Source organism: Chroicocephalus ridibundus, chromosome 9, assembly GCF_963924245.1.
Source record: "Chroicocephalus ridibundus chromosome 9, bChrRid1.1, whole genome shotgun sequence".
Lineage (NCBI taxonomy): Eukaryota > Metazoa > Chordata > Aves > Charadriiformes > Laridae > Chroicocephalus > Chroicocephalus ridibundus.
The window spans coordinates 23169395-23193993 of record NC_086292.1 but is presented as its reverse complement, the minus strand read 5'-3'; the positions used below and the strand labels follow the sequence as shown (position 1 = coordinate 23193993).

Sequence of the window (24599 nt, the reverse complement as noted above, 5' to 3'; positions counted from 1 at the left end):
CGGCAGCGCCCAGCTCCGTGGTGGCCACCTCCCGCTCCCCAGGCCACAGCCCGGGCTCAGTGAATAGCCAGAAATTCAGCCGGTCACAAGGAGGTGGGGTATATGTTCTTTAAAGAAGAAACAAAAACCAAATAGCAGTATTACACACCACACTGCATGTCAGCAATTATGTTCCACAACAGCAGATGATTCGTTCAAACCAATATAAGGAATTATTTGAGAGATTATCAGTTAAAGAACAACCCAATGAGAATAAAACAGAATACCGGCAAAACAGTAACGATTTGAGAAATCATATTTTTCTTCACTCTGCAAGGACTTCAGATTAAGGCCTGGACTTTACTGCCTGGGACTGCCCTCTTCAGGGGTTTTTATTTATTTATATTTATAGGGAATGGCCATTTGAACGTTGACTCTTACGTGCTTCCAAAAACTTACAGCCACACAAGCCCAACAGCGTCACACACACTGCGATGATGATAATGCCACACGCACTAGATCAGTCACCTGCAAAACTTCTCTTTATAAGAAAAAGGCTTTCAAAACAAAGGAGTAGAGGTGTCCTATATCTTTAATGATTAATGTTCCAAATCAAGAAACCTTGCCTTTTTCAATAGCAAAATCCACTCCCGGAAACAGAAGTACACTCAGCGCAGCAAATCTCAGCCCAAAGTGAGGGCCCTGATCTCTGAATTATGTACTTTTGGGAAGAAGGCAAAGCATCCTACTGACTAGGAAGATGTTCATTTTTGACGGCAGAAATACACTCCGTGTTACAGTCCCTTTGACAAACCAGCAGCTGCACCAAGGCTGCAGGGTAAGAAATGCCACATGGACTTGGGGAAAAACAAAACACAAAGGACAAATGGAAGCGGCGGACTCAGGAGGAAGGGAGCGTACAAGGGAAGCACACTGCACAGCGCAAACCAGGGGAAATTATCTCGCTCTTGTCTGCAGCAAGGACTTCAGACAGATGCTTTAGTTATAAAACGCGCACAAAAAACCCTGCAAAAGGACAATACACTCGTGTTAGCACTAAACTAAATGTATGTTTGTGCGGTGTCTGCAATACAGACAACCCTAGGGATGAAGCACTGTGCAGCCCTACATCAGCACCCCAATTCAAAAGGATTTCTGTTGGAAGTGGAGCTGAAATTTGCCAGGAATCACGTATTATCAGTTTTAGGCACACAAATCTTATCTTCCCAGTAGGCTAAGACAGCTTTGTAAAGTAGAAAAAAAGTAGAATTTTGTGAAGAAAAAAACAACATCAAAATTCTGTATTTTAGATGCTTCAGCTTTTAAATTATGAAAATCTCGGAAAAATCAGATTTTAAGAACAATTGGAGAAATGGCTGCTGATCTTTGCAAAAGCTACCGTTACCTACTGAAATCTCAGGAAAAAAGCAGCTCCCAAGATTTCAGCACAGTAAGTGCAGGTGCACATTAGAAAGTGCTCTTCGGTCTCAAAAGAATTCCCAAACAGCACAGCCCCTGAAGCGCGCCTGCAACAAATACCCGCGCAAAACCAGCAAGAGTGAGAACCGCTATGGAAGGAGTCAAGCTAAGCATCAGGAACAAACATTTCTCAAGGGAAGGGCAGGTTTTATCCAAGCAAAATGGCAAGTATAAGGCTGGAAACTGGAAAGGGAAATAACTAACCACCCCTAATAAAGCTGCAGCGGATCCTGTTCACTGTTTCGCTCCCTCCGACAGCACCAGGGCAGCGGGGATTCTCCCGGGCACCGCTCTGGTCCTCAGGCTGCAGGTACCTTCCAGATAACCCAGTGCCTGTATTTCAGCTTTACATTATACAGTGTGCAACTTAAAAATCATCATCGTCATCATCTGTTAAGATTTAATTCTGCTTGCCATTTTCTTTTAAATGCACAGACTCGCTTATTCCCTCTTATCTTTTTGGATTGCATCCGCCCCATTCTCCAGAAGCGTCTCTGGGTAGTTTCTCTGCCGAGACCGGTGTGGCTGATTGCATGTTGTGTTTCTGTTAGCTCATGAGCTGCTTTGCTTCTTCGTTCCGTCTCGTTCTCTGCTTATTGCATTTTTTCTCCAGCAGGAAGGGGCACATTAAGCCAGTTTAGTTAAATTTGTGTGATTCTTAGTCCTGTATTACCCATATGCTGCACTTCAACAGACATGTTACTGTTGTTAAAAGCATCGGTCTGCAGTGCTAAGAGCATCAACCAGAGAAGGACATCCCAAAGCTTTATTAATGCGAATGAAACATTTTGAAGCCGACCGAGCAGAGTAAAGTACTGTTATTATTATTTTCCAGAAGTACAATTCTGTCTGGCATTAAAATGTCATCCATCTGGATTTTGTGACGCTGCCACAGTGACCCACACCCTCTGCTTCTACTGAAGCTTAAGTCTTTTAGTGAATTTAAAAATCTCCAAGGCACGAATGCAGCTTACAGCTTCCCAAGGCAAGCCTGCCTTGAGAAGTATTTCAAAACCAAAATCACTTTCTGCTCTCCAAAGCATGTAATTTACAAAGAGTTAAGGAAGATGCAGGACTTAAGCTGGTGCCACATGGTGCCGGGTTGTGATCTGGCTGCGTGGTGTTGGAACGAGATGGCGCTTTCAGCTGGGCATGGTATTACAGAACTGGAAAAGGGAGAGTGCTACTCAAAGGACATCACGCATAGAACATTTATTCAGTTGTTCTGTAATAAATACCGTATAAAAAAAAGTAGCTGTAATCTCAAAACGGTGATCTTAGTATAAAATCCTATTTGCAACACAGCTAGTGACCTGCAAATCTGATAGCAGCTGTTTAAAGGGAAGTAAAACCTGGGAAAAAAGAAAATCTTTCTGATAATTTCATACCTCTTAAATCTGTGATCAACATCTAAGATCACTACAGCTTAAAATGGTGAAAGAAAAAAAAAATATTCTTCACCTATCCTTCCTTTCTTCACTTATTTAGTATGTGCATTTCAAAGGGGTTTTATTAAAGACAGTTTCATTGCATGCCCAGAATATTTAGCTAGAGATTTTGCTCTTGGGAGAAAACATAAGCATCAGCAAGATAATTTTATATATAGTTTAAAACATTATACTTAAAAGCTGCTCCAACAAAAAGATATGCTAAGAAGTATCAATTTAAAATAATGGACATTAACAAAACAATTAAATCAAACTAGCAAAGAAAAAGAATTCTTTTAAAAATCATCGTGTCCCAGAGCAATCCTGGGCAATGTAGCCCAGATCCTTATGGGAATTAGCACCTAACACTGTGATTTTGAAAGAATTTTCTCCAAAGCTCACTCACATCAGTGACTGCCAAGTTCTTAGGCTTTAAGGCCAAGAGCAGAGAGTCTAAACATTTAATGTGGTCTTGCACATCATGTAACTGGGAAATCTTTAATCCAAGTCTCCTGCAGGTACCCTGGAAGTCAGCAACGTGCTGACCTTCAAAACTGCTCTGTTCCTCAGGACTTTTAGTGATACACATCCACTCTGCTCTTAGGTAAGGTTTTTTAGGGTTACACTTCTTTCAACATGTATTAGTCTAATTTTAGCTTCTGTCCACTGATTTGTACAGTTCCACTTTTGCCTATTAGTTTAAAAAGCTTCCTGCGACCGTAAATCTCCTGCTGTAGTATTTGTACCGTTCTGGCAAGTATCCTCTTAACCTTATTTTAACTGGACTGAGCCTCTCATTAAAAATGCAGGTTTTACAGACATGCAGTCATTTTTGCAGAACTTTTCTGAACCCTCTACCAATTGCTATAACCCTTTTTAAACGGCGTTACCCCCGGCACGGGGCTGATGGCGAGGCAGCCATCCCATCAGCGGGGCGCGGGGCAGCCAGGCTCCGTCCCCGCCAGGGCCGCGTGGGGGCCGCGTCGGGCTGCAGGGAGAGCCCAGCTCACACGCGGCCAGGTTTCAGCACGACACCCGCGTCCCTTTCAGCATCACGGAACCCTCCCACCCCACAGATGCAGGCGATGTTCTTTGTTCCTAAACGCATGACCATCGATTTGGCGGCATTAAAATGCAGAGGAGACTATACCGATTACAATGGGCTTTGAATCAGACTTCAAAAGAAAATGTGCTGGGAAAAATGGGGCTTTCCAAGGACCAGAAGACAGGCATGTTAAGAGCTTATTCCAACAGCATTCTGCATCAGGAAATACTTACGGAGGCCAAAAATGATGGCCAAACGGTAGTCTGCAGCAGAGCCCAGCAGGAGCAGACACAACCCAACCGATGAACGAAGCCATCGGAAGAGCAAGCTGGCACCTGTATGTCCACAAGGAGTATCTGCACCTGTTATCACAGCCCTATTTTAGGCTTCTGGTTCTGGCAGTGTTCACGCAAAAAGTCCATCCTATCTCATCCATTTTAGTCAATGCAATAAGTTAATGAAAAACAAAAAGCCAATACAGAAACCTGACAGACGCTACCGAGAGGATGAAGAAGAATGGAGCTGATCCGCACCGCTGAGTGGGAAGATGCCATCCCGTTACAGAACGACAGTGCACGGCTACAGTTCTACAGAAGGAAAACGGAAAATCATTTTACCTAGTATGCGAAGACAATTCTAAGAGGTAGAGTTGTGGGCATTTTGCAATAGTTCCAGAAAAGGTTACTGTTCTTGCATCATGTAAGAAGATGATCAGCAAGTCCATGACCTGAGCGTCCCGCTCCACGCTGCAGCAACTCCTGCTGCAGGCCCCACGGGCCCAATCCTGCTATTTGAGCATGTTCCAAGATCCAATCAATAAATAATGAGCCCCTCGCTCCTTGAGTTCAGGGGGCCCTAAGGCAGTCCTCAGGCTACGGCTGTGTGACTGGCAACGTGGAAAGGAGGTTCTGAGCACCAAAATCTGGTGTCCATAAACCAGAGCAGCTGCTGATTTATGTGAAACAACCTCCTGGCACTGACCACTTTCCAAACTGATGGTTTTCTTTTAGGGTTTTTCAAATGTAAAGTGACAGCCTTTTTTAAAAAAAAAAAAAGCTATAAGAAAAGTAATACCCGTTCTGCATCCCTGCTGTCCTCCCTCTTCCACCTACTGGCTTTCACTGGCTGAAGACATTATCCCACCTCTCAGAAGACAAGGCTCTTCTCTTTCTCTGTGATGCCTGACCTTAGCGTCTGTCAGAGCAGAGACGACAAGCGCGACAGGCCTGAAGCCTTCTCCAGCCTGGCAATTCTTTAATTCCTATACTACATGCCAGCAAACAAATAGCCTCCTCCAGTTTTTTTAATAGCAATAAATTCTTCACTTCTCCATGTCCTCTGAAACACCGTGTACGTTCACATCTCTCTCAAAGCAGTAATTGTGCAAGTTAGTAATTCTTAATAATTACAATGAAGATGCCTAGACTATTTTTGGCTACCAAAATTGAAGTCCTTGTACAGATGCAAATATCTTATTTTTAGAGAGATGCCGAGCCGCATTTTATCTCACAGTCTAACGGCTCTTCCTTAAAAGGGCTGCAAATTCTCTTATGCGCTGTGTTTTTGTCCTGCTAATGAGGCACTTCCTAAAAGTGGTTACCAATATGAGAGTATCTGTAAAGCTTCACAAAGACAGGAAGGGAAAAACTATTTTTTCAGGCGCAGTACTCTTGTCTCTACGTCATTACAGTAAGGTTTTTTCTGTTACTGATGTTCTCCTTCAATGACAACAATAGGGGTGGGATGAAAGGAGAAGACGAGCAGTTTATGTTATGCCAGGGTGCAAGCAGGAGGGGAAATATTAATGCTAATCAACAATTCTTATTCATCGCAGCACTACGGACACAAAGATTGCCTGGATATCTCCCAGGCATATTTCCCTGCTCAGTGACAGAAGTGATACCTCACTCCAAGGCACGCTTTGTGGTTAATGCATTTTTCCTGGAAACAATGTGTTTTCTGTTTAACTTTTGTACTACAGTTGTAAATCTGTTCCTTTCAATATGAACTTTGCAGACAGGCTTTTACATGTAACCCAGGCACATCTTTTTGAAAATGCCAAAATATTCCTCCTTCCCTATGGATGTAATTGTCATGGGCACAACAGCTTTAAGGAACACCAGGCAAAGGAACCTCCGCCCCAGGGATGCAGCTTCCCCAGCTCTGCCAAAGCTCCCAGCAAGGTTTGGTGGCCAGGTAGCCTCTCCTGCCACCACACTGCCTGCCGGATAGGACATACGACGAGCAACCGTCCGGAGCTGAGAATGCTTTCTAATGACAGCATTAAAGAGGTTTATGCACCTGACAGTCTTATAATTTGAGTTAGGTTGGGGAGTTTCCATGGAAACAAACATGACACTAAGAAATAAAAGAAAAAGAAAACAGATTTGAAAAGAGGGTCCCAGGCTGTAGCCCACTGACAGTCTGGAGGGACTCCAGCACTTGTCACAGCAATGAGAGAGGAAAATAGGGATAAAATAATTCCTTCTGAAACGGTATCACCCTGTCATGTTTCAGAGCTACTCCACCGGTGCTGAGCACAGTTTGGGCAAGAGCAACACGACCTGCACCACTGTGTAAGCAGCAGCTCCAGCCGTGCAACAGGCAGCAGAGGCAGCACTGCTCAAAGCCCAGCCACGGCTAGTGGGGACTCACAGCCCTTTCATATCAGATTCAAACATCTCGGAAATAAGCTTTGATCTTGTAGATTCAAATGGTAGGATATCCAGCTTCCGCACGACGAATGCCGTCCTGCGTGGTACACGAGCTATGATCTCCGGTGCCCTGCTGACAGCCTAAAGAGAAGGTGGGTTTGCTGAGGCTGCGTGTCCCAGACAAGGAAGCTCGGTAACCCTTTGGATGGAACAACTGGCCTTTTCCTACTAGTGACCACTCTGGGGCATAAGTGCAAGATGGCTGGGAATCACCGTCAGCCACTTCGATCATTTGCTCTTCCGCCACAGAGACAGAAATCTCATCTCAGCCCAAGCACTCCAGCCAGCCAGAGGAAAAGGATTACTGAAATGCAGCAGTTGAGAGAGAAATGTTGAAATCTTAATGCCATCATTACAGCCAAAAGCAAACGAAGAACCATCATCTTTCTTTTCAAACACACCCACCACCTGAAAACTATTTCCAGAACGAGCTGCACTTTGTTAGGTCTGGATGGAAAAATGGGAGCTCTGGCCCATTTTTCCTAGAATCCCCGTGCCTAAGGCATAAAGAACACAGGAACCTGTGCCAGTGAAACTGCGACTCCCCCAGCCCTGAGCAATGTCAGGATGGGACAGAGCTGAACAGACTCCTGCTGCTCCTCAGCTCACTGAACACAGACATCACGCTAGCAGGGTGAAACACTGTGCTGCGCTACCAGCCCTTCAGCTAGCTGCAAAAAAAAAGCTATTTTCAAACCAATACAGCTCACGGTTGCCTGGGGGGTGTAGCTTGACTCCTGAAAGCTGCATAGCCATGGAGTTCTTCACACTCTTCTGCATCCTGAACAAAGATGGGGCACAATCTGGCCATTATCCAGCTAGCAAATACAGAACTCAGCATGAGACTTTTCTTAGAAGCCTGGTAAAGAACAATAAGTTCAAATAGGGAGAAGTAGGTCTTGACTTCGCACTTGTTCCACCTGCAGTAAAACTCTGACTTCAGTGGTTGTATGTATTGTTTTCTTGCATTTATCTGATGAGTTACTGCTCTTTGTGCAACAAAGTCTTACTCAAAAATAGCACTGTGAATAGTTTTCAGGAATACCTGTGGAAGACACTCAGCTCTCTATTTCTGAACTCTTTGTAACTTCTTTCTCTATTTGTAGAGACATGTGAGTATGGCTCGAATGTGACGAGTCTAAAGGATGAAGTTCTTGCAGGAAAAGACTGCACTGCTCTCCGGGAAACTCACAGTCACATCTCAGCTCTGCCGAGATGCTCATCCTGGACACATCGTGCCTCAATGCTTTGCATGCCTCCGTTCTCCAATGGTAAAATGAGAGCAAAGACAGCAAGCGTTGCCAGCAGAACTCCTTGAGGCATGTCAAGAGGACAGGCCCTTGGGGACAGCCTTCCTTGTACTCACCCTTGGCCCTTCTCATACCTTTTGATTCTAAAACCTTCTGCCTGGATATGGTATTTAGAAAACAAGAGATGTCACAGAATAAAAACAATAAAGTCAAAAACATACTTCAAAAGAAAAAAATATCACATCCCATTAGGTTTCGTCATAAATATCAGTTCACATATTCTAAAATAATTTCAGAAAGGATTTTCAGTTCTGTCTTGAACTGGAACAGCACACTCCAGTTTAACCCTCAGCTCCGCTTTTGCTAATGCTGCACCCCCTCGCCCCCCAGCCCTGGCTCCCCTTCACACCTGCACCATCGCTTTCCCATCGTTGGTCCAGTCAGCACCAAGAGTCAGAGGCTGGGGATGATTTACACCATTTCCACCAGGCAAGTCCCCCTGAGGGGAAGTCACCACGTCCTCAGCTAACAACCGTCCCCCTTTCAGGGAAAGCAACAGTGATGGTGAGGGCAAAGGAGCTCCTTGCCTGGGAGCACCACCCACAGGGGTTCAAATCCAAGAACCCTGCACCTCCCTAAGGCCAAGGGCCAGCACTGAGCATGTCCCAGAGCATCCCATAGTAGCTCAATATCCTATGCTCAGATTATAGTAGAACAACAAGTACCGCATCCTTGTTTAAGAGATGCATGAATTATTGATGATGTTCAGGAGCCCTATTAAACTGTCTAGTGGGCCAGCAAGAACATTCAGTAGTTCAAATGCATCAAAATGCATAATAAAGCTTTCTATTTTGAAGTTTGGCCGTTAGAGAAAAGAACCCTGGCAAATATATAATTTTGTGTAATTTCACTTGGATGCTCACTGTAATAGCTGTAGTATTTATGACACTATGAGTCATAGCCATACTCTTCTCACATAGGAAAGACACCATTATCCACACTATTTAAAATCAGAGTCCTTACGCAGGAAAATATTCTACTAAAGGCAAGGCCTGCTTATTTGCCTTAAACTATAGACTTAGTCTATAAATATGTACTATTTCTGTACGTACATCTGTGTCAGCCATGAAATGCCTATAAATAAGTGTTATAAAAGGAGAATTGTCAACATCATGAGAAACACCTTCTAGTAATTCTTGTTTAGCTCCTGCCTATAAAATTGAGAATTCAATTAAATTGCCTTCTTATTATGAGCGCAGACAAGCCCTTGTCATGCAATAATTAAATCATAAAATAAAGCCTCTCAGAAAAGACTATTGCACATTCAGAACATGATATTCAGCCTCATCCCGCCAGCATTTGTGCATTTCATTGAGTGCAATCAGAAGACAGAAAAACAAGTTAGCATCTTTATTTTGAATGTAGGATAGAGTGGGATAGAGCTGTTCTGAGGGGCATTTTCTGCAAGTTGGAGACAAAAGAGCTACTTCTCCATTCAGCTCTGGCAGGTATTCAGCTGCAGACGTGAGAAGTTCCTGCGCTGAGGGTCAGCCCCTCTCTTTCCTTCTTCCTCTCCCCATAACGCGTAGGAGACTGCGGCTCCTGAGGACATCATCCCTTGCTGATTGTCACCACAGTTTTCACAGCTACCAGGGACCTTTCTGGGTAAGACACTGCACACAGCTTCTAGGATTTCACACGTTTATTCAGTGCTGTTAATAATCACACAGTGTAAACCTGAGCAGTAAAATATTTATTCTGAAAGACTCAGTGTCTTGATTTAAGGAACCCTTCAGAAGCTTGGGACTCACAGTCCACCTCAACCACTGCAGCTACAGTGAAACACTACCCGGTATTTGGAGAGGTGCTGTCGGGTGTGATATTCAAAGGCATTTAAGAGGATGTAGCTGCTGTATAAATATTATGTAGCTTTTATTCACTAAATCCATATACAACTTCCCTTTTTAATATCCTTCCCTCCTTGCTTGCAATCCCCATCCACATAAAAGTCACTAATTTGGGAAAAACTTTAATCTGGACATGCTAGATTCCGTGACAAGCCTCAGGGATTGCACAGAAATGAACCGTGTCATCCAAAAAGTCAACACTTTGCAGAGCTTCACCATGAGCAGTAACTGCCCTGGACCCCAGGAGACAGATGACACAATCTGTAAACTCCAAGCACTCTCAAAACCTTTTCTGACAGCCAAAGAACTGTTAACAAAAAGGTCGTTTAGCCTCAGAAGTCATTAAAAACCTAATGCATTTCCAGAATTACATACACCCCAACACTGCCATTGCAATGGATATCTACAGAGAAGTCCAGCACCAGCTAATACAAAAGATGGGTGCAACAACTCCAGGCAGCAATTTGTCCTTGGATATTCATCTTTTCCAGAGTCAGCATCTACATTTGTGCAAAACAAGAGGAGGATAACAGGGCCTCTTGTGCAAAGGGAGCTACCTCTTCCTGTCATCTTTAAAAAAAAATTAAAACAGAAGGCCTCACTCTTTTCTTCTATTTCCTCTCCAATCAAAAACCTATCATCCTGACTAAACTGAACTATCTTCGAAAATTTTATCAAGATTTTCAAGCTTGACCTCTCAGCTACCCATCCTCAAAGAAACCGCTGCCATTAGAACATACAGCCAGCCCCTTATGATGCTTTTCATAGTACTAGAAAGTCTAGTGTTCCATTTAAGTATTTTCTCATTTTTCCTCAATCAGCCAGAAGCAAAAAAATACGTCCCTGAGCAACACATAGCAAAAGAGAAAATTCTATCTCAGCATGCGCAGTCTTCCTCCCAGAAATCTCAAAACAAAAATCAGAGGTGAATACAGCTCTATAATTACTATTCACAAAGTGTTTCCAGCGAGCTTTTCACTGGTCTCTGGGAGATGCGGTCTTCTGCATCAACGTAAGACAAGACTGTAAACCCACCTGCACACTCTACAGAGGGTTCTGAATTCACCATTGCTCGGGGCAGTGATGTGGCTGATAGTCATCTCCTGATCAAAATTATCTTCTGGAATCCATGGCCCAGGACACCACCTCTGCACGAGAACACTGGTGCAGCTGTAAGGTGATGCTGTTTAGAGGGTAAGAAGAGGTTGGGGCTTGTTTCTTTGTTTATTACACATATACTGAGAGTCTTTCATTTGGATTCTGGATTTAGTCCTTCCTTCAGCCACAGCTAATAACTTGATGACAAACAGAGCGTTAAAGCTACATGACTAGCTAAGCTTGTAAAGGCTTAATTAAGAGATCCTTTGGACAGCGTGGGAGAGGCGTGCTGGGAAGCATTACACAAAAACTGAAATGTCTGTCTTACAGCTATGGCAGGTCACTTCACTTCTCCTAGCTTCATCCCTCGCAGGAGGGGCTCAGGAAATTTAGAATCATAGAAGCATAGAATCATAGAATGGGTTGGGTTGGAAGGGACCTTAAAGATCATCTAGTTCCAACCCCCTGCCATGGGCAGGGACACCTCCCACTAGATCAGGTTGCTCAGAGCCCCATCCAGCCTGGCCTTAAAAACTTCCAAGGATGGGGCTTCCACCACCTCTCTGGGCAACCTGGGCCAGTGTCTCACCACCCTCATGGGGAAGAACTTCTTCCTAACGTCCAGTCTGAATCACCCCATCTCTAGTTTTAATCCATTCCCTCTAGTCCTACCGTTACCCGACATCCTAAAAAGTCCCTCATCAGCTTTCTTGTAGGCCCCCTTAAGATACTGGCAGGCCGCTCTAAGGTCTCCTTGGAGACGCCTTTTCTCCAGACTAAACAACCCCAACTCTCTCAGTCTGTTAAATCCATGACCACTGATCATGACAAGTTAAATCCATGACCATTAAACAAATAACATGTTGCTGAGATGGGCACAGATCCCGGCTCCACTCTCCATCATGCCGTTTTACACATAGCAGCGCTACGGTCAAGGGATGTTTGTCATGGACCTCACTGGCTGTACCAGTCAGGAAGGTTGATTTAGCACATGTGCCATCTGACAGACTGAGGGAAACACACGGAGCACTCCCGAGATCTGCCACCAGAATAAAGCTCAGCTGCGTGGCATGAAACAAAAGTCTTTTTTTTTTCCCCTTTCTTTTTTTTCCCCCTCCAAAATGCCAGTACTGGGGGAGAAAGAAACACTCCCCGAGATCAGCACAGTCATTTTACACTGCTCTGCAAGTCACCACGCAACACTTGGATGGCGGCATGCTGAACTGTGCACTCATCAGGGAAGTATGAACTTTCCTAACATATCCTAAGAACGGTGATATCAAAAATGTGAAAATACCTGTAAATATTAAAGAGCTGTATTTCAAAATGTAAAGAGCTCAGGCAGTTTAACTCTTTGTGCCCTCAGGAAGAGTGGCGATGCTAAGCAGCCTACCGTAGAAACAACACCCTAAAGTTTGGATGGACTTAAAAATGTCAGGTTAAAAGAAGAAATCCAAAAATAATTCCAGTGCTGAAACAAAAAGAACCCTCCTCAGCCTGCTTACCCACACCCAGGGGTCATCTCACGGCCTGGGACAACGGCAGAACTGCCTCTAGCCCTGCCACACGGCGTATGCACGTACTGAGGAGTTTACAAGGCAGGACAATAAAACAATTACTGCAAGCCATCTCCTCCCTCTAAGATATACATTAAAAAAACCTGTGACCTTTGAAACTGTGTTTTCTGAGAGGTGAGGAGGGATAGGGAAGGAGTCACATGAGCCCAAGCAGCAATGGAAGGGACCCCTGGGAGCACACGGAGCTTCGGCTTCAGCAGGGAGGGAGGGAGGAAACTTGCCCTCCTGGGTATCTCTTCTCCCAAAGCAGCATCATTAGCTCAGTATCTGCTTCTGCTCCTTCCCAGCTTACAGGAGGATCCAGTGCAGGAAGATCCAGTATTTGCCCTGCCACAGCTGAAAGAGCCAGGGAAAAACCACACCTCATCCCCTGCAGCTCTTCAGAAAATTAACTGAGGCCCAAGATGAGCCAAGCTTCTCCAGCCTCCTTTGACAGGCGAAATAACACAAACTCTACAACAAGAGCTGGAGAAATGAAAAGAGAACTATCACAAAATCTCCAGCCAGCAGCAGCCAGAGACAAAGTTTAAATCTCCAGTTAATACACGTATTACTTTCAGGGCTCACGGCAGACTAAAACGTTTCATCTCACCTTGGAAAAAAAATGCTGCTTCTCAGGCTGAAAAGGGGAGCTCGTCCAGCACTCCCGTGAGCTGACACTGTCCAGACAGCAGCCTTTTGTCAGGACTGTGCCCTAACCCACATTCCGATACTCAAAACATTTAAAAATGCACGCTTACCTTTTAATATATAGAAAGGTGTACTTAAAGCTAGTAAGACTTTTTTGGTTTAGCGTTTGCACTACGACACATCTGCACTGCAAGATGGCAGCAATAACTCCAGTCTACCCAAATTTAGGCCATCACTTCAGTGAAGGATTTTACAGTATAATGTCCAGACAGTGAATAAGCTTTAGAGAAGCAAAGAGCAGGGGCAATAAACTGCCCCCCCGAAACACAGGTAGAATGGCTTTCTATTACCCTTTGGCATATTTACTATATGGTTTACTAGAAAGTTCGGAGATTTCTTTTTGCAACATTTATTTTTATTCAGCTTTTAGAAAGAGTTACGCTCTTTTGTATGCACCGTATCGGCATGAACAATCGTTAAAGTAACATCCGCTTAACAGGCCCCTGCTCATCAGCCTCACCGGAGACCTGGCAGCACCGCGAGCCGTCGGGTTCTCCCCACGCGCCACAGGCTGCGTTTCCCTACACTGGACAGGCAGGGGTGACCCTACTGCTAACATACCCATAAAACGTGCTTTTAAGAGCAGAATTCATCAACCCAACCTAGAAATGAGTCTAAAGGTTCTTAAATAATCACAGCATCTTCGTTTTGAAGAAAACCAACTTTTAAGCATCCAAGGCTTGAATATTATTAAGGCTTCTAAGAGAAATATGCCACAGCCCCAACAGAGCACATATTTTATTCAAATTAGCATTACACCTAAGAGCTTTAGCACACATTTTCTTCTCAGGCAGTCCTTATTACTTTGTGACTGTTTCGTATCACCCCAAATTGCACTGTCACTGGCTAAATGAATAGTGTGCTATACCAACAGACGATTTATACAGAAGTAAAACATATATCGGTAGACATATTTCTACCCTGAGTCTCTAGATGCAGGTCCTTTTGGCATCAAAGAAATTATGTGCCTTTCTGCCCTGAATTTATAACAAGTTAATTTACATATGCACTGGCTCCTGAGCTCTGGCACGCACAACTTCGCACAAAGTTGGAAACCTCCATGGGGGAAAGGCACACTGCGCGCTTCACCCTGCACTCCTCAACATCCCCGAAAGCCACGGCGAGCATCACTTGGCACAGCTCATGGCAGGCACTCCTCTACTTCTGGGAGAGCAGGGGGGGGAAATAGACAGGAAGAACAATGGCCGATCTTATTCAACAATCCCACGGCACGCACTGGAGCGGTTAGAGCTGGAGGGACTTACGGACTCCCCTATGTGAACAGAAGAACCCTTACCCTTACTGGTGAGGTCAAACCGTGAAGAGCTGGGTAATGAAGGCCAGTCATGTCAATAAAGTGCCTGCGTCTTCCCATTGGTCTTTTATATGTTATCCTACAGAAGTTCCAAGGAATTCTTCAAAACTTTTGGAGACAGTAATGAACAAAGCACCAACCACAAAAAACCCAAAAAAAATCACGTGAAGAAAATATGACTCTGAAATAAAATCCTTCTACCAGTACAGCTGACCATCAGCTGAGGAAAAATCAAATTACGGTACGCGTGTTGGCTGCTAGAGCAGTGATGGTAACAGAGGAAGCGCACAACTGAAGAACTAGTAATTAGAGGTCTAACACCTGCAACGTCACTCCTCTGATTTAGCTGCTCAGTGCCCTGGATAATATATTCCACTTGCTAATAGGGATATTTTTAAATGCAACTTCAAACCTAGCATTTTTAAAAATTAAAATATATTTTTCTACTTGCTTTACACAGTTCAGACCTTATTTCAGATTTAAAGGAACATCAGAGAAGTTTTCAGAAAACAAATAATCTGGAAATAAAGAATGAACCCCAAAGTAACTATGAAGACGGAGACAGAAAAATCCCCACAGACCCCCACATCCATCCTCCTAGGACCTGGGCTGCTGTAACACACCACAGCAAAGTCCATATCCCGGTAACCCTCACAGCCCGCCACGTGCTGCATGTGAAGCCCTGTATCTCCTCACCATGGATGGGGAGGAGCGGCAGTGCAGCCCGTGCTGCCTGGCCACCGTTCCCATGGCTGGTCGTGCTCCCAGGCAGGACAGACACCTGTAACCTCTCTGGAGGTGAGGAATGCTGGTTTGGGTCTCTCCCTCCCCTCTGTAGCCATGATTTCCACAAAATTTTTTACAACATCACACTTCCAGCTATGTCCGCTTGTGTTACAACTAGCCAGAGCTTGAAAGCTAGAGGAACCTGTCGGGCAGCACGATCATCTAACAGCTGGTAGCCAAACACAAGGACTCCTCCCTTCATCTGGACACTGCAATCATCTTCTCAAGGAGCCTCCGAGGGACACAAGCTCCGGCTCGCTCGGTTGTGAGGAGCCCTGCAGAACGCCAGGCCTGGCTCAGAGAGGAGTGTGGTGCTGCCCACAGCAAGGCCAGGCCAGGGCAGCGCTCTGGAGAGAGGCGGTTACGCAGGGAAATTTGCCATCTTGTAAAGTCATCCTTTCCTCACCCACATGGTTTTAGACATTACATCCCCCACTGGGCTGTGCTTAAACACATTCACAACACAGTCGGGCGTACGTGACACTGATCACTGCTGGCAGGATATATTAGGGTTATTATATTCTCACCCTGTTTCTTATATTATTCTCTAAGCATCTGCTATTTGCCACTGTTGGAGACAGGATACCAGGCTGTCAGTAACTGTTATGTCAAGGGAACAAATGGACTGTTCAAGAAAAAACTGTGAAAAAATGAAGATGGCAAAAAGAGAGAGAAAAAAAGTAATCAAGGTGGAATCATAGAGTCCCAGGCGTAAGTACAAGGGGTGCTAAAATCATAAATAATACCAGAGTGAGCACTGAGGGGATGGGAAATCAAAAGCAACACCACAGCAAGCGGAGGAGGAAAGGTTTTACTCCATATTCCTGCTGGAAGGGAAGTACTTCAAGGGAGGAGCAGTGGAAAAAGACGATCAAACTAAGGAAAAGACCCAGATGCCAGCAGTGTGAGGGGAGGAGCTGAACGGGAGAGTTTTGGATAGATGACAAAGGGATATACTACCCCAGCATTTGTAGGTGGTCAAGATGGTCACCCAGCCTGGACGCGAGCCCCAGAGCAGCATCACAGAGCAACTGCTATGGGACTGAACTCCTACGGAATGAAAAGTAATTAAATTAAACACCAACAGGAAACCCTAAAATGACAAAAAGTACGGGGAAACAGAAGAGTGATCAAACACCAGATTTGTAATTTGCTTTATCTTTGTCACAGGTGTTTTATGAATACCTCAACAGCAACAGAAATCTCCGCTGCCTCTCCTGGAGAACATCACCCAGTGGCCATCAGGAAGCAGAAAGCAGCAGAGATGGCTGCGACTGCAGGGAACCCTGTACCTGGATGTGATGGGAACCTCAGTCAGCCCTCTTGGATAATCCTGAGGTGATTTTTAATGTGCTTAATAAAGCAGGTTGGGAGGAAAAAAAATAGCAGCTGTACCAGCATTAAAGGCTTGTTTTTTGCAAACAGCTCAGTGACACACCACATACTGACTGTGAGAATATCACTACACGAAATCACTACAGAATGCTGCAAAAATCACTGATAATAAAAAAAATATAGTTTTAATGAGGAACCATCAGTGAATGGAAGTACTTTTAACTGGGCCTACAGAGACAACTTTCTCAGCCCAATGCAACTGAAATCTGGACTAAGTGATAAATATTGCCAAGCCCAGATGGCGATGGACAAGCAGCTCAAGTCCCCTTCATATGCCTGGCCCTGTCAAAGCTCAAACACCGTAATGCGGGAAAACACAACCCTACTTGCCTAGGATTGAAGAATGAAATGGTGAACGATCTACCCCACTTACAGAGGGATGAACTGTATGTTGGAAATCAAAGACTTAAAAATATATGTGCGAGTCAGGGCAGGTGAATGGAATGTGAGGTGCCTGGGCCATGCTGGAGCTACAGGATCTAATGACACACTTGGATGTTTGAAGAGAGGCAATTTTGTCCAAGGTTAGAAAGGTGATGTTGTTTCTGCCTACGGTGTTAGTGAGAATATTAGTAGAACGTGCCGTTCTGCTGTCCCAGAACAGCCACCTCTCATGTCCACAGCTCAAAAAGACGCTGAAAAACTGGGAGAGAAATGCATAGGATTTGGGGGCCTGAAAACAGATTGTGTGAACAGAGTTTAAATGATATGATCACTTGAGCAAAAAGAAGGCTGAACAATGATTTGTCCACATCATGGGAAATGATTTCCATTACTAGCAGGCTTCTTAATTAAGTAGACAAAGGAAGAAGATTCAACATATGGAACAAGGAAATAAACTCAGATTGAATTTTTTTTTTTTAAAATCACTGGAAATAATTACTCACTGAAACAACTACCCTCAGGACACCTCTGAGTCCCAGTCGTCTGCACTTTTTAAATAAGGCTGAATATGCTTCTGACAGGCAAGGAGACATTGCTGGACGAGATTTTCTATAGCCTGTGTTACCAGGAGGTCAAACAACACGATCCTAACAAACACATATGTCTTTCAGAGCCAAGGACTGCTAGGCAGTATTTGCCATATCCACACTACAATGCTCAGACTTACACGTTTACATGAGGTTTTATATTTGCACACAATTTTAGACGACAGAGAAGGTGGTGATTAACATTTAAGAATAGGTAAGTTATGAAGGCAAGAGACCTCTTTGATACGGATATATTCACATTCATTCCAGTACTGAACTATGATTCCATTGTCATAAGCCAAGCACATAATACTGGGTACCATAAAAACTGAAAACACAGGCATTTCCAAATAGAGCCCACGTTAAAATTAAACCATAACTGTAATAGTTTCAGTAGACCTACAATAGCCCCCATTAGAACCATTAAAATTACAGTCTTTCAGATAACAATGTCCACAATAACTGTTTGCAAACCACTGTATACATTAAACTGTGGATAATTAATATGCTTCTGCAATCTTTTTTATTTTTTCTTTGCAAGCAATAACTGTTATAAAATCATACATGTCTGCCCAGAGCTTCCTGAGTGTTGCATATGCTGAAAAAGAACGGGGCTAGGCATTGGTGGTCAAATGCTGCAAGTCCTGGCATGAAAACACACTCCTGAATTCCACAGTACAGCTGAAACGAGCCTGCTGGGTAAATCCCAAATATAAAATCTTTTATGGGGCAAACCTCATACTACCCGTCTTCTCTCTGCAGAAGTAACTCCCTGCATAAAATGAAGGTGGTGAGAAAGTGGTCAGGAGCAGAAGATCCGCAAAGCCCACTGACACAGACACGTACCATCCACATCAGTCTCTAAGCTGACACAAATTTTCCCACTTCATTTTCACCATAAAGCCTGGAAAGTACAAGTCTGGAAGATTTTATTGCTGTTTAACAGCGGGGGGAAAGCATGACTTGTAGTACCAATCAAAGAGATGATATTTACAGTCAAGTTGCAACACCAGGTCCTAGTGAGCAGGAACAGGAGGGGTACCTGCTATTGGGATGCTCGGTGGCAAACAGCAGCGTGTGCCTCACAGCCACACTCGATAACACGGATTGACCAAGCGACTCAAGTTCAGTGAGGCAGAGTTAAACCTGCGGGGTCGGATCCTCCACTGCGCCTCTCATTTCCACCAGGCCCCTCCAAGGAGCCTGGGGCAGCCCAGGTGGAGCTGAGCAGTCTGCTGGATGAGGACTGAAACCACGGAAACCTTGGTGGGCTTCATCTCACTTAGTGCTGAGCCACCCCCTGAGCCACCTGCGTGACCGGGGAGAACTGGCCATTTCTAGCCTGCGATTCACCTCACATTACCGTAGATTCCTGAAATAAGCAGGGGTAGTGGCTCCCTCAGAGTGCATTTTCCTCTGCTGTGAAGAAAAGTCAAACCAATGAACTCCGATGTAAGTGTTTGCAGTGTCAGATTAATGCCTTTCTGTCTTTCGGTGCCAGGTACTTATGTCCATAATGACCATTGAGAGCTTCCCTAATGTCACCACCTCAGAAATAAAGCTGGGACAAAGCAAGGAGACCAACTTTGCCACTGCTTGAGTTGGAACCAAAATACCTAATCTCTGTGGCAAAAAAAAAAAGACCAAAATACCAAAAATTGGTCTAAAAGGAACCAGGTTACCAGAACCTCACCGTGTCGGTCCCACTGCCCAGGAGACTGAAGTGACCATCATGTGTCCTGGCTGGAGATCAAACTATGTGAAGTGCTTCTGTGCAACCTGAGTTCACGGACCGTTGCCCGAGGGTGGAAATATTTTGGGTCACAGTGGGGATACCTGTATCATGTCCACTCCTACCTGGCTCACAAATAAAATGTAATTTTGGCGTGCAACAATTTCTCAGTTTTACCTGCCCCATTGTCTACTGTCCAGAAACCAGAGAATTCATACATTTTTAGTGAAGAAAGAGTATTTCAGCAATGGGAGATGTGGGGTCATTTCTCTAGCGCTTGTCAACTTATGGCTAGAAAGTGCCATGCAACAGCTGAGGAACGTCCCACTTCCATTCATGCTGCGTTACGCAGAAGCGCACACGGTACCATCCACGCCATCTGAACAGAGGCAGCAAGATGCTCGAACACGTGCCACTGCAGCTCTGTAGTCAAATTACGGTCCCTCGAACATTTTATTATCTCCGATGATTACAGCATTTGCATCGGGCTGATGGTTCAAATTAATCTGATTTTCCAAAGTTACAGCGTTTAATTAGGATTAGTAATAAAAAATTACAGCATTCCAAAGAAAAAGTATTACGACAGCAGCTGCCCTCAAACAGGGCTGGGGTGGGGAAACCAGTCAGGGTTTAAAACAAAAATAAATTAATACTAAGAGTGACTAACAACCACAGAAAATAACTTCCTGGAACAATAAACAATAGGTAGCAGCTGCCTCTTACCTTTGGGGTGGAAAGTCACTCGATAATTTTGCACCTCAAAACGTTTTTACTTCGACGTGCTGCAAAACCCACTCTGCAATACAGGTCCCTTTCTGTGCGTTCTCTAAGCGACTAAATCCTAGCACTCCATTTTGACTTTTATTGCTTTTCAGGCTGGTGAGAGCCATATAATGATTCATCATTAAAGTAATCTTTAAGCAGCTTTGTTCCTATTTGCTGCTATATATATTAAATAGAAATTGCTCTTTGAATTCACCTCTAAAGTCAGACTCAATTTTTTATCTAACAAGAATGGTATCTCCAGCCATCATCTGAATGCAGCAAAGCGAGAAAACCTTTTGCATAATATAAATATCTGCATTCACTAAGAGGAGGCTGATGCCACCACCTACTGTGAATGCATTTTATAAGTGCTACAAAGCCAGATAGATTTCAAATGCAGCAGCACAGTTTCTTAAAGACACTCCAGGCACTATCAGAAAGGCACAGATTTCTCTCTGATGCAACAGTTTCTGGACCACAGGCCTTGATCACCTGTAGCTGGTTTACAAGCAGCATCCAAAGCATAAAAATGCTGTGGTCGCTGAAAGACTGCAGGCACCTAATGACATTTACCTCCCCACAGAAACCAGGGAAATCACTCCCTAGCAAATTGTTCTTGAAGACTCAATTTATGCCCTTTGCCCTTGTCTGTTCCCCGTGCCCTGCACCGCCTGTGACCGCCCAGCAGCACACAACGGTCGGCTGTCCCAGCGCAGCTCCCAGGCGCAGCGCCTGATGGATGAGGCCAGGTATTTGTCTCCGACAAGGCAAACCCCACCGGGATGCCGCCATCGCTGCCGCCAGGGCACCAGCAGGCCCTGACAGATGCCAAGTGCAGCCCCATCTTGCAGCGGGGCAGGTGGGGGCGCGCGGGGAGCCCCTGCTCGGTGGGGTGGGGGGTTACGTGGCTGTCAGGCAGAGCACAGCACCAGTACAGCGCATGTGACACGCAATGCTGGCCAGTCCCCATTTAATAAACTACAATTTTAAGAATTACCATTATTAACACTAGCAAATAGTTCTCGACTTCCACATAATTAGAATTTAAAGCAAAACTTTATTACTGACCAGAAAGGCTGCTTAGAAATAATCAGTAGTTCAAATGTACCGGTTTGATTTCCTGAGCGGATGGGAGCACGGCTGTAAGGCACATATTCCCATCCGCTCCGTCCCACCACAGCACACCTGAATACGCTCCGACATTTTCCTGTTTTTGCAAAAATACTTTTTGAAAAATGCACTTGTTGGAATAGGAGCACAAAGACAACTGAACCAGCTGCTGTCCGACAAGCACCAAATTAATTTTGAAAGCATGTTTGTGAGAAGCATTTTACTTTAATTCAGCCAGCTCCAATCACCGTTCTGCCTCTGTGCAAATAGCAGTAAATGGGATGACTACCATATAATTTTTCTACTGTTTCCTCCACAGGCAATTGGGTTATTTAACACTCACCGCCTTTTATAAGTGCTCCTCTAGAGAGAAGTCATTCAGAAGACCTCACACCAGTATTGCACTGGTGAGACTCTACTGGGTGGTCGTACGTTTGTGTTTTCACCTCTCTGAGTGAAGCCAGGAGATTTCTCTCCCCTTTGTGGGAGAAAGGAACGTTGCCATGGAGCACTGCTGCCCAGCTCTACATCGCACGTGAGTAAGAAGGGACCCTCTCTCCCAGGACGGAGAGGAGCAGCTGCTCCCCAGGCACTATTGCAGCCCCCATCCCCAGCAGGGCTCGTGGCTTCTTGGGTCATCCATGGCAGCAGATCCACCAGACCCACTCCTGCTCCCCCACCTCTAACACAGAGCTCTTGCAGAGCAGCAGAGCTCTTCTCTACAGGATCCCAAAGGAGGATGCACAAGTGTCCTGATCTGGTGAAAAAGGAAACATGTTCTTGCCTGCATTTGGGCCCAAATTATAGCTAAAAAGGGGGATTCTTCTCCTACGAGATACATCAGTGCTGAGTCAAGCATGTCACAACAGCCCTGGGGAAGATAAGGAGGCGATAATAAATGTTCTGACCAAACTGCTCAGGTAGCAACATGCTCCAGTCAGGAAGCCCCAACTAAAGAAAACAGAAGTGACTAAAAAGGTTTGCAGTGCAGATGACAGTCCTGCTCTTTTTCCTGAAGAGTGCAGTTATCAATGACACATTTGTTCTGCCAGGATGCCACAGAAACACTTCTGAAACTGTTACACAGCAATGGCACTGTTAGCTGTGCTCTCTCAATAGATCTGCAATGCCAGAAACGTGCACAAGCCTCTCTCCGCGTGACCCAGGCACGTAATCCGGGCAGCACCCACCTATTCTGCACGGCCAGGTTTTCTCGGCAGGGCCTGCGCTCACGTGCTCAGGAGCCAACATGCAAACATACATATGTACAACAACCAGGAGAACCAACTCAAATAGGCATCCAATGCCCAACAACCTGCTTTTCCAGGGGAAATTGTTTGAAAACTTCCCTTTCGGCTTAATCTTTACAGATCAAAGCTCCCACTGGAGGTCTCAAGACAAATGAAAAACGCACACCCCGCCGGTGAGAAAGGAACAGGATTAGCTGCTACTGATTTTGGTAGGGATTTCCCAAGAAGGCGCCTTCCTAAACAAGCCTAAGGAAATCTGATGGCACTGGCAGTTTTTCTCTCCCAGGTATTGGTGGAAAAAAATCCTCAAGCAAAGGTTGCAGGCAGTGAAGCAGAGATGAACAAAACTCTCCACTCACATCCAGGCTGCTTCTAAAACAAATTTCCTTCTCTACTTCCAAACACCAAGATCAAGCCTTAGACTTTAGAATTCCCTCTTCCTCAGGGAAAAGCACCTCTCTGCTTCCTTTTGGTGTAATTTCACTCCTCCAAGACATACCACCTCCCTTTCAGCAGCATTTTCTCCCTCTGCGTGGGTGTCCTCTGTCCTCCCCAGGTCCAGGGGAGCAGAATGAAGGGACCTGTAGAGTGCACTGTGTCCCTGTTTCCCAAGCGAAGCGGAACCCAGCATACTGCAGCCACCCCCTCCGAAAGGTCATATGCCAGGGAGAAGCAAAAGCTCCCAGGGGCATTCCACAGAGACCAAGGCAAGTTTGTTCCAATTAAGTGCAACAACTTTATTGCCAGGCATGAAAGGTATCACTCGGGCGTCCTTTGGTCTCTCCTCCCTGCTGCACACACAAAACCCACACGTACATACTTCTGTCTGGCATTAAACCCTGCAAATTAAACCCTGTTCCCACGGAAAGATGTTTTTAATTTTATAGCCCAGGCTGAGGAGAGGACTGTATCCCCCCAGCAAAGATCACGGCATATTGCACAGGCAGCAGCACCTACCTCAGTGAGCCGACCGAGCCAGCAGGTCAACATAATTCCTCTTGGCCGGAGACATTTACCCCAGCTCAGAGAGCTGGGGCTCCGCTGCCATGCCTGACGCTTCGGACACACCACGACAGCATCTTCTGCCAGCAGCGCGGCTTCTCTCACACCCCGAACTGCAGCAGTGGCAGCCTGGCAGAGCAGCAGCAGTTGAATTGCTGCACATGTATCTCTGCAGATTATTTCCTGCTCGAACACTTGGCGTAAAGGCAGATGCTCTTAACCCTCTGGAGGCCTATGCCTCTGTGCCCCCTCGGCAGGGGCGAGCAAGCAACTCCGAATATTCTGCGCGGAGGCCAGAGAGGAGCGACTGGAGACACACAGGGCATCCTCCGAGAAGTAGTCCCAACCTGGAGTTAGTTGCAGTCACTTTGCGCTGGGGGAGCCAGGTGTCCCCTCGGCAGCCTGCAGCATCCCTGGCCAGGCACCACGCGCCCCCGCTGCGTCGCCCGCTGCAGGTCCCCGGGCACTGGCAAAGCGGGAGCCCCTGCCAGGGCCACTGGGGTGGGGTGGCCAGCACTGGACGCACGGCTGGAGGCCAGGGCCGTGCAGGCGAGGAGGTGAGGGGCGCAGGTGACGTGATGAGCCCGGCAGCGTCACCGAAACTCAGGCGTGCAGGATTCCTGCTTCTGGCACAAAGCTCTCCGGCCCCAGGCGCTGCCCATCACCTGCGGGCACCCACGCCGCCGGCGAGCGCGGCACTCAGCCTGCGAGCTTCAGCGCGGCTCCCTCCACAGCCTGCGAATGTGACTGGAAAGCATGGCTGAAAAACATGCTACAATTAACAGGAGGGAGGGAGATACTATTGCTCTCCTGCTAGTCTTAAAGGCACATTGCTCGCATGTGCCTGTTGGAGATGCAAACACCCACAGCCCCAGCATCTCACCCAGGTGCAGGAGCCCAGGCAGGAGCCCGGTCTGGGCCAGGGCAAGGAGAGCACCCGGGAGCCAGGAGGGAAGGGGCAGCTAGCCAGAGAACCCCCCATCAGGGTCTGGAAGTGAGGCCTCCCGCATCCCCCGGAGCCCAAATCAAGTCCCTGACCCCAGCTCAAATGCTTACCCTCATCGCTGGCCCCTCAGCCAGCAGCCCAGCCAGACACAGGGCAGGCTG

General features: G+C 45.8%; 1 protein-coding gene across 3 annotated transcripts in view; it reads right to left on the bottom strand.

The window, feature by feature from the left end:
- The window catches only part of HTR2C (5-hydroxytryptamine receptor 2C), a 269572-nt gene extending 245325 nt beyond the window's left edge, over nt 1-24247 (bottom strand). For all 3 annotated transcript variants that reach the window (XM_063346041.1, XM_063346037.1, XM_063346039.1), the window contains exon 1: nt 23448-24247. The gene's annotated coding sequence lies outside the window, so the exon portion shown is untranslated. The remainder of the gene's footprint in view (nt 1-23447) is intronic.
- Nucleotides 24248-24599: the final 352 nt, after the last annotated feature.